The sequence below is a fragment of the Filicampus tigris genome, chromosome 18 (genome assembly GCF_054856515.1).
Source record: "Filicampus tigris isolate MCC_2025a chromosome 18, RoL_Ftig_1.0, whole genome shotgun sequence".
Lineage (NCBI taxonomy): Eukaryota > Metazoa > Chordata > Actinopteri > Syngnathiformes > Syngnathidae > Filicampus > Filicampus tigris.
Genome location: NC_141234.1, coordinates 14766359 through 14774201, shown reverse-complemented (window position 1 = coordinate 14774201; position 7843 = coordinate 14766359). Strand labels below are relative to the sequence as shown.

Below are 7843 nucleotides of genomic sequence, written 5' to 3'. Positions count from 1 at the left end.
TAAATATTTAAAAACTGGGGCGGCACGGTGGGCAGCTGGTTAGCACGTTCGCCTCACAGTTCAGAGGTCGTTGGCTTGATCCTGCCTCTGGCCTCCCTGTGTGAAGTTTGCATGTTCTCCCTGTGCCTGCGTGGGTATTCTCCGGGTACTCCGGTTTCCTCCCACATTCCAAAAACATGCTTGGTAGGTTGATTGGACACTTTAAATTGCCCCATTGGTGTGATTGTGAGTACGGATGTTTGTTTGTCTCTGTGCGCCCTGTGATTGGCTGGCAACCAATTCAGGGTGTCCCCCGCCTACTGCCCGAAGACAGCTGGTATAGGCGGCAGCACGCCCGCGACCCTTGTGAGGAGAAACGGTATAGATAATGGATGGATGGATATTTAAAAACTGAAATATTTCACTCATTGATAAATACTGAAACAAATCAATAAATAGTGAAATATAACAAAAAATACCCAACCTAAATACATAATAAAATACATTGGATACATATTTAAATAATGGAATATGTTAATAAATGTTTGAATAACAGAATAAATATTGAAATAAAGTGGAAATTGATAATTGTGAAGTATTTCAATAAATATCAGTGTCATTAAACGTACTGAATAAATCTTGAAATAAATAAACAGTGAGACATTTAAAAACGTATTGAAACAATATTGAAAAGAGGAGTGAGGTATAAATATTTGAATAAATGTTTATATTGCCAAATTGAAAGAGCTGGAGGATGTTGCTGGGGAGAGGGAAGTCTCCGCGACTCGACTTCGGATAAGCGGGAGATAATGGATGGATGGATGGATTGCCAAATTGAAATAAATGCATGACTATTCAAATAAATCAATATTGAAAGAGGTAAATAAATGTTGAAATTAAATGAAGATTGACTAAAAGAGTGACATACTTAAATGGTGAAAGGACTGAACGAAATACTCTAAGTACATGTTGAAAGAAATACTGACATGTTGAAAAAATATTGAAAAAAACAATGCTGACAAAAAGAAATTATGAACATCCATCCATCCATCCATTATCTGTACCGCTTCTCCTCACAAGGGTCGCGGGGCGTGCTGGAGCCTATCCCAGCTGTCTTTGGGCAGTAGGCGGGGGACACCCTGAACAGGTTGCCAGCCAATCGCAGGGCACACAGAGACAAACATCCGCACTCACAATCACACCTAGGGGCAATTTAGAGTATCCAATCAACTTACCATGCATGTTTTTGGAATGTGGGAGGAAACCGGAGTGCCCGGAGAAAACCCACGCAGGCACGGGGAGAACATGCAAACTCCACACAGGGAGGCCGGAGCCGGGATCGAACCCACGACCTCTGAACTGTGAGGCGGACGTGCTAACCAGTCGACCACCGTGCCGCCCCGAAATTATGAACAAATAAATAAAAAAACCTAAATAGTTGAATAAATACTGAAATCAATTGTGAAATAATTGTATACGTAACGAATAATCAAACATTTAAATCTTGAAAAAAGCACTGAAAAAAGTTGAGGATTCGACAAACAAATGTTAAAAATTTTGAATAAATATTAAAACATTTAAATAATTAAATATAAATGAGGAGCTCAAAAAATACTGACAAATATTTGGAGGGAAATATTTCAATCAATACTGAAATATTTAGATATTGAAGTGATTAGACAAACAATACATTTTGAAATAATAAACACTCAAATAATACGTGTAAAAACACATACTGAAATGTGAAAATTATATTAAATATAAATGAATTATGCAATCATCATACGAATTATATCGTACAAATAAATATTCAAATAAATGAAATTTTAAAATAAGCAGACAAATATTGAGATCTTTAAAATAATAATGAATATTGAAAAAATGTAAACACATTTTTAAATGTTAGAATAAATATTGTCAATATAAACAGTGAAATACCCAACAAATACTTAAATATTTAAATACATTTTCAAAATATTGTATATATATTTAAAAAAAATAATGAAATATTTCAATAAATATTTAAGTAATTGAAGAAATATGGTAATGCATACATGAACTGAAATTTTGAAATAGCGAAGTACAGAAATAATTATTGATATAATTACACCTATTAAGTTAATAAATATTGAAATAAACAGTGAGATATTTAAAAAATAATAATAAAACAATATTGAAATAAATATTGACGTTTGAGTATTTAATAATAATAATTACGGGAAAATGTCCGCTGATAGTGTAGTGGTACACACGCCTGAGTTGTGTGCGGGCAGCGTGGGATCGATTCCCGCTCAGTGACAGTGTCTATGTGTGCCCTGCGACTGGCTGGCGACCAGTTCGGGGTGTAGTCTGCCTTCGCCCATTGACGGCTGGGATAGGCTCCAGCAACTCCCCGCAACCCTATATAGGATAAGCGGTTTGGAAGATGACATGACATGACATGACAATTACGGGAAAAGCCGAAAGGACAACAACAACATAAATGCTAAATAAATAAATATTGAAAGAGGCAAATAAATATTGACAAAAATACTTAATTGCTGAAAGAAATAATGATTGAAATAATTTAATAAACAGCAAAGTAAATTCTTAGTGACACATTTCTTGATTTATTTATTCACATTTGGTAAACCACAACATGACATTTTCACTCCGATTGAGTTCTTTCTTACACATTCTTAAAGAGATGCTTGGGTCGGGATGGCCATGTTTTCACTAACAAGTTCATTTTATATATTTTGTTATCCGGAAAATGAAAAGTTGTCATTTTCTATTTCATCAATTCATTTTCAAGAAATTAGGAAATAAGTGACGACGTGAAAACCACCTCCTTTTAATGAGGAAAATGGCCGCGCCCCCTATTGTTCTATCCTTGTTCGGTCGGACTCACTGGAGGGGCCAATTACAAACTCTCCATTGGAAATCATTGTACTTTCATTGCTTATAGCCTCCCAAAACGGTGATCAATTGGCACCAAAATTTTGGTGGACATCCCTACTAATGCCCACTTCAACATACCAAAAGGATTAACCTCTCCGTGGCTGATTTATATGAGAATGAGGAAATGTGGAAGTGAGCAGAGCTACATCGATTTATGCTGGAACGAGCGCATCACTGCTTCTTTGCTAAAACAAATAAAAAACACTGCTTCTTTGCTGATCACTGTTAGGAGGAGCGAGGCATTTAACACCAGTCAGGATATTTACAGAGACTGAAGTGGGAATGAAAATGTGCACATACTGTATATTTGGATGAGGAATGGCCACAGTTTTTCGACCGACAACAGGCCGTCCAATTTGGAATGTAACAGACGAAATGGTGCGTTCCAATGCGGCCACACTCGGCTGAAAGCACATGCCGCTCCGCGATGATGCGCACGTTCAAGACAGCCCCGGTGTTTGATGAGGTCTTAGCTCACTCTCACGCTGAAGCTGTGCGGTGTCGGGACAACGTACGCGACTGCTTGGGAGGCAACCCCGCGACATGAAGATCGACGCAGGCTGGACGGACAGTAAGGAGCAAATGTTGTTGTGCTAACGCCTTTTGTTTTAACGGCCTGAAGCTAGTTGTTCCTATTAGCCGTGCCGTTATCCTACTGTTAGCCAGGGAGGGATGAAGATCAATGCTGGCCTGATGGCTGCCTGCTGCTCGCTCCCAGCCGCCGTCTGCCTCTTGAGTTGACAAGAGTTTAGCGTAGCTAAATGTCCAAAATATAAGCAGTCGGGGTTCGTGTGCGCATTCATGCTCTTGTCCGCTTCAGCTTGTGTAAGTGGAGAAGCAATCGCCAATGCATTTTTGATTTTGTGGCGGTGATCATGATGAGCACACGTTTGCTGTCAATAGATCCAAACTATTGTGCAGAACTTTTTTGTACTTTCACAGTTTGAAGTGGACAAGAGTAGTAATGTAGTAATGTGCATTTGCATTTTGGTGGCGATCGGTCGCTGTTTTAGACAACAGAACTGACAATGCGAGCAATATTACCACACTTGCCTCCCTGCTGTGACGTACCGCTAAGACCGAAAAAATAACAAGCCGAGCTCCAAAAGGGGGCCGGGCCAATTTGTCGTAAATGTAATCACAAAGAAAGCCCTTAAATCACTACAGTCTTTTGGGGAAAGGCATTTTAGTACTGATGCCATTTTTTACATGCAAACCTATTATAAAAGTCCCAATGTTAAGCTCATCCAAGTGTCTCTTTAAGTTACTTTCATTTCATACATATATTTGGAAAGGCAGCATTTGGACATTAAATCTGATTGATATATTATGAAAATTATTTGTTTGTAGTATTGAATGTTGGTGCTAATTCCTATGTTCCCTTGTTTATTTTGCAGACTCAATTAAACACTCAATTTAATCGACCATGTCATGTCATTTTCCAAACCGCTTATCCTATACAGGGTCGCGGGGAGTTGCTGGAGCCTATCCCAGCCGTCAACGGGCGAAGGCAGACTACACCCCGGACTGGTCGCCAGCCAGTCGCAGGGCACATTTAATCGACCAATCAATCTTAATTTATACTATTTTGTGCACCAATGTATGTTCGCTTGCAAGACATCAGTCCAGTAAAGGATACTAAATCGCACCTTGGAGTCCTGTCCAGGGGCGGAGCCAGAACGTGGCCAATGGCTGGGCCTCGAAAAATCAGCGTGGGCCTGAATATTTCTCTCACTGAGCACTGTTCGGATGCATCGTATATTCAAATAAAATGACAAACTGAATATCAAGTTCAGATCTTCCTTAGACATCCACAATTATGCCATACTTAATAATCAATAAAATTGATTTCAATAAAATAAACAGAACGAAACATAAATTCAAACAGAATTTAATAATAATAAATAATAAAAATGTAATAATAATAACATTTTTAGTCAATACAAATTTCAAAATATATATTCTTTTTCATGAATCTCACTGGGTGGGCAGTCTGTCAATCTGGGTGGGCCTGTGCGGTGGGCCTGTGCACACCCAGGCCCACCCATGGCTCCGCCCCTGGTCCTGTCTCTTCCTGCCTGTGCTCTGACCGGCACACCATCTTGTTTACAGTTAGCCCCATAAACGAACCAGCCCTATCGCCTTACCAACAAATACAATTACTTCAGAAGTGATTACTTCACATATTATATAATAGCAATAATATATATTTTCTGTGTAAAAGAAAAGTTTTATGACAGTTGGTTTGTGTTTTAAAAAAGCGTAATAATGGTCATTGATGATTGTTTATGTCACAAATACAAAATTACTTCAATTGTGTTGAATTGATAAATAACAGCTTGTTTCATCATGCATAATAGATTTGGGATTTAAAATTCAATTAAGTTGCTTTATTTTGGGGCTCTGGTAGGGCAGGTCTTTTTTGACCCATAGAACAAGGGGAGTAAACAGAATGTAAGACCGCACAAGGGTTAAAAAAAAAACAACTACACTATATCCTTCTCTAGTGACAACGCAACCTTTACAACGTTACAAAACTTATTTTCTTTTTACTATACTGCACTTAACAACGTCCGTAAACATCAGTATTGTTTCCAGCATTTCGACATTGTAGGATCCACATACACCTCATCTTTTCAGTCTTGTTGTTAACCAACAGAGGGGGTGCGCTGTTCCTGGGGGTACTGCAATATCAGGTCGATGCATGGAGTGGACGGAGCAAGCCCCTATTCCGTCTCCCAGTTCCAAAAACCAATTTAATATATGGTCCCCGGATAGGGGACGTATCAGATATTAAACTGATAAGAACAGATTTTTTTTCTTTTGAACAAGTTTTATTGTTACTATGGACAAAAGTCAGATTTTGCCCAAATTAATTTTTTTGCCTGAAACATCTCCTCAGGATGCTGGCCACCTCTGGTAAAATCGGCTGCATCCTTCGTTAAACATATCATTCAATCTTACGCCTGAAATGAAATCACTAATACATGTAAGGTAATCAGAATGTGGTTCAGTTTTTCGTGTTTTCTGAAAAAGCATAAAAAATGACATCAGCGATTATTTTAAGAGGGTGACGATATCCACATTCATGGTATAATGAAAGGAGCAGAGGCAGACAACGTCGTGAACTTTGCTGAACGATTTATAAAATCTAAACTGGCACTCCTCAGCGGATACAACGATGCTTTTGATGGGCGAAATGAACAGATTTCGAAGAATGTGTCGAGTAATTGGTGCAGACACAGGGCGAAGTGTGGTTCGGCGACGTCAGCAATGACGCTTGAACCGTCCTGAAGCACCGTACCACGTGACTGATTGAGGAAGTGCTGAGCTGCTTTGGGGTAGACCGCGTGTCATTTGAACCATAAAAGGCACGTCAAAACGCAATGGAGTCCCCCGCACATCTTGTGTCATTTGGCTGGCTGTTAGTTATGGGCATAACAGTTCTTTTAAGTGAACTGAATCATTAGAATCAGTTCATCAAAAAGAATCGTTCAAAAGAATTGTTCACTGAATCATTCAATCATCTCCCAGCTGCTGCAGACCGGGGCGCCTCATCACGAACTGGCGAGGGACTTTAAGTTTGTCAGAGCTCTTATTAGTTTTCATGCGCTTGCCCCCGGTACTTGGATGAGCTTAACATTAGCCGTTAGCTTGGAGAAACGGATGCCAAAGAAAGCTTGTACCCACGAGCACGAAAGGAGTGGTGTTGATGAGTGGTTCCTTCCTTGGCGAATCGTGAATCATCCATCCATCCATTATCTATACCGCTTCTCCTCACAAAGGTCGCGGGGCGTGCTGGAGCCTATCCCAGCTGTCTTCGGACAGTAGGCGGGGGACACCCTGAATTGGTTGCCAGCCAATCACAGGGCACACAGAGACAAACATCCGCGCTCACAATCACACCTAGGGGCAATTTAGAGAGGCCAATCAACTTACCATGCATTTTTTTTGAATGTGGGAGGAAACCGCAGTACCCGGAGAAAACCCACGCAGGCACGGGGAGAACATGCAAACTCCACACAGGGAGGCCGGGGCCGGGATCGAACCCACGACCTCCGAACTGTGAGGCGGACGTGCTAACCAGTCTTCCACCGTGCCGCCCAATCGTGAATCATTCACACCAAAATCCAGTTCACTCACGGACTGCATGGAGTTCTCGTTCGCGGACGAGAAATGGCAGCGACACGTTCACTCCCTGAATGATTGGTGAACGTGAAATGACATCACTGATCCCCGCAGCGACACGTTCACTCACCGAATCGTTGGTGAACGGGAAATGATATCACTGATTCCCGCAGCGACACGTTCACTCACCAAATCGTTGGTGAACGGGAAATGACATCACTGATTCCTGCAGCGACACGTTCACTCACTGAATTGTTGGTGAGCGGGAAATGACATCACTGATTCCCGCAGCGACCCGCTCACTAACCAAATCGTTGTTGAACGGGAAATTACATCACTGATTCCTTCGTGAAGGCCAAAGCGTGGCAGCATGTTCAGTAAATCCCGCTTACATCTGACGTTGGCTGCTGATTGGTCGATCGCAAAGACTGACAACCTGCACGTGGCTGAGCTCAAATTAACTGAGAAAAGAACGAATCACTTCAGGAAGTGATCCATTCACTCACGTTCACTGAAAAGATTTGTTCTTTTTGAACGAATCATTCGCAAAGGACCCAACACTACTGGCTGTGCTTGTATTTGGAACTCGAAGATGGAACCTTCAAAAAAAGAGAAAGTAGTCCCGGGTTTGGGAGTTCTTTGCCCTCATCACTCCAAATAAGGTTTGTCTTACCAATCATATAAATAAGATTTTATTCATTTCACGATTGAGAACTTCACTATTGCATAGCTCGTATGGACTCACAAGCGGTGCACAATACACGTAGAAGAAACATTTGTGCGCGGGTGCGCGGCC

The 7843-nt window shown here is 40.8% G+C and overlaps 1 non-coding gene across 1 annotated transcript; it reads right to left on the bottom strand.

Moving 5' to 3' along the window:
• Positions 1-5578: 5578 nt before the first annotated feature.
• LOC147132685 (U2 spliceosomal RNA) lies at positions 5579-5766 on the bottom strand. Its single transcript, XR_015082347.1, has one exon. It is a non-coding gene; the product is annotated as a U2 spliceosomal RNA (small nuclear RNA).
• Between the last annotated feature and the right edge of the window lie 2077 nt (positions 5767-7843).